The sequence below is a fragment of the Frankliniella occidentalis genome, unplaced genomic scaffold (genome assembly GCF_000697945.3).
Source record: "Frankliniella occidentalis isolate FOCC.00 unplaced genomic scaffold, Focc_3.1 Scaffold352, whole genome shotgun sequence".
In the NCBI taxonomy this organism is placed as follows: Eukaryota; Metazoa; Arthropoda; class Insecta; order Thysanoptera; family Thripidae; genus Frankliniella; species Frankliniella occidentalis.
Window position 1 is genome coordinate 65,985 of NW_026267475.1, and position 2,975 is coordinate 68,959.

Sequence of the window (2,975 nt, forward strand, 5' to 3'; positions counted from 1 at the left end):
GGGGGGGGGGAGGCTGCGCAGGAGGGAAGGGTAGAAATACCCCTTTCCCGCCGTGCTGGGTGCTGCTCGGTGCGTTCTACTGAAGCCCCCCTCCAATATGCTCTTTCCCAGCCTGTGTCTGATTGGCTTTGCGTAATAATAATACTGACGGACGAGCAGCACAAATACGGATGCGGTGAGTGAACACACAGCAATCAGGGTCTAAAACAAACGCCCGAAATCTATTCTATTCCCTTTGTTCGGCGGAACTTCCCCCCGTCGGGCTCGGGTCGTCGGGTCAGGCAGCAAGGCCGGTGGGCCGCACCAATCCGACAGAAGCTACGTCGCTGGTATCGCAGGAGAAGTGATTCAGTTTTTGTGGCTGAGTGTTCACCTCAGGGGTTAAGCACTTTGGTAGTCGTGTGTGCACCGGCTGGGGAATAATTGGGATGACAATTAAAGGAAAGTTACGATTTTCCCGCCACCACTGTGAAAAACAGTTTAACGCGACAATTATCCCTGAAGTTTTTCGTAAACTTACAGTTCAAAATTGTAAACACTACAAAGACTATGTATATTAACTTGGAACTTATCGGCAAGCATGATTGGGGTCTCATAAATTTACAACATTTTTTGAAAATAATAAGTACAAAACATATCGCGAATTAACGTTTCACAGCCCCCTCCCCCTATCCCAAACATGTTAACTTTTAAAGAAAACAGCTGCGATCTGTGACAGTAGCCGTACATTCTGACCTTATAACGAAAGAGGCCATGTTGCATTTTCAACAATGTTGTTTGTTCGTCGGAGCCTGCGCGGTATTAAACCGGTGGTGGCTGTACCACCCTACCGCTACCGCTCGCTACCACCCGCTACCACCCGCTTCCCCGACGCAGGCCTACACACACAAACATTGTGTGCACGCGCGCGCGAGTGTGTCTGTGTGTGTGATCGATGCGCGTCACTCACAGACTAGGTTACGGTGGAGGCCGCCCCGAGGGGGTTGGCAACTCTGGGGACACGGCCCGTCGGGGCCGTGGCGTGGCGAGGCGTGGCGAGGCGTGGCGCGGCGTGCCCCGGCCCATCCGGTGAGCGGCTCGGCATCGGCACGACTTTGGTCCGGATTTGGCACCGGCGCTGCCGTGAGGCTGGTAGCATTGCTGCGCTGCCGCTCTAGCTTGATCGATCGGGGACGAAGTGGAAACGGACAAACGTTTGTCTTTGATTTAAAGTCCGGTTTCGGATGCGGCGTTCCATTTGTTGGTAACAACGGTAAACGAACTTTCAGGGGTTTTGTACTGAAACGGCGGGAGAGGGTCTCACCCCGACCCCTCTCTCTCCCGCGCCCGCTCCCATGGGCTGCCTGCTTTGTCCTCTATCCCCTTTCATCTGGTCCATTTGCGTCTTCTGCAGTGTATAGTGCATCTACACGTCAAAGTTGCTGAGCGATCGGCACAACTTCCAGGACCCCTTTGCCTGCCCGCCTCTCCCCGCCCTCTGCAGCAGTCCTGTCGTCACTCTTTTTCGACAGCGCGGTGACGAAGCCGCTCGGTTGACTCCGGCACGGCAACCACATCCTCCGTCTTCTGACAACAGGGTTTTTCTTAACATCCGATACTACAAACTTTGATAATTAAAACTTAGCTTCCACAAACAAAATGCAAATTGAAAGGGTGTGTGTGCATAGCGTGGTGAGGTGTCGTCGGGTGGAGGTGGGGCGCAGGTGAGGGGTTGGCGGGGCAGGCTGGGCAGGGGGAGGCTTTGAGGGCAGCCACGGAATAGACAAGCTGCAGCATCAAGAGAGCCAGGTCAGCCCGGCGTGGTGAGGCCGGGGTGCGGCAGTGGCAGGGCCGGCCTCCAGGAGTGCCTTGCAGGCGAGGGCACACGATGTAAGAGACCAGATGACCTCGTTGTCTTCTGAAAAGGGATGGTCGAAAAACGTTGTCGCTGTCGCCGTTGACGAAGGACAAAGAGATGGTCTGTGGAGCTTCTATCAGGTAATTTCCGGGAGTCGTTTCCGATTTTCCGATAAACTTGGCGTCGACGCTGTACGAACCAGTTTTAGACAGCCTACCGTACCTTCAGGATCTCAATCTACCGTTTTCGTTAGCGTACATTGAACACAGACCTTTCTTTCCGTGGCCCTTGTCGTGAGACAAACATTGCAGCAAAGGTTTGATCAGTAAACGACAGTCATTGATCGAGTCGTATACTTTATCGGCTCTTCTTGCGGTGACTTAACGTCATCGTTCAAATCAAACTCGACCAATCTTCCCAGCAACTGTTTGCTTTTAAATGGACTTGATGTAGAGATTTGTTCGGGAAAAAGTGAACAAGTTTGTTAATTAACAATCGGAAAACGATGTGATGAATTCTGAGAGTCTTAGACGGCAACCCCTCCCCCTTCTTACTCCCCCCTCTTCTCTTCTTCTCGCCCCCTTCTCTCTTTCACACACACACTGGCGCACACACGCACACAAGCGTGCTTCACACAGCGCTGGCTGCTCGTCTCTGCAAATCTGCTTATCGGGAGAGGCGTGTCGCCGGCAGCCGGAGGGCCGAGCTTCCTCTTGTGTTTATTTCAAGCGGAATGGAAAAGAAATACAGTGCGCAGCAGAAGGGGAGGGCGAGCGAGTAGTGCGCCCCCAGTCCTCGGATGCGGTGATCCAAACCTGTGATCTGCGGCGGCGTATGCCTCTGCCTCCGCGCGTTTGGCCCAACCCAGCCCTGCTGAGCTCTCTATTAGGCTATTTGTGTGCGGGGCGTGGCATGGCGGCGGCGGCCAGGGTTGGGTGGGGCGGGGCGGGGCAGGTGTCCTCTTTGAGTCGCACTGCCGGCAAGCAGCACGTTAGGGTAAGTAATTTCGGGGGGCAACTAGAAACTACTAAGCGCTCAGTCAGTGTACTTTGCAAACTCGTGGTGGGGCGTTGAGAGAGAGGGAGAGCGGAAGCGAGAGAGAGAGAGAGAGAGAGAGAGAGAGAGAGAGAGAGAGAGA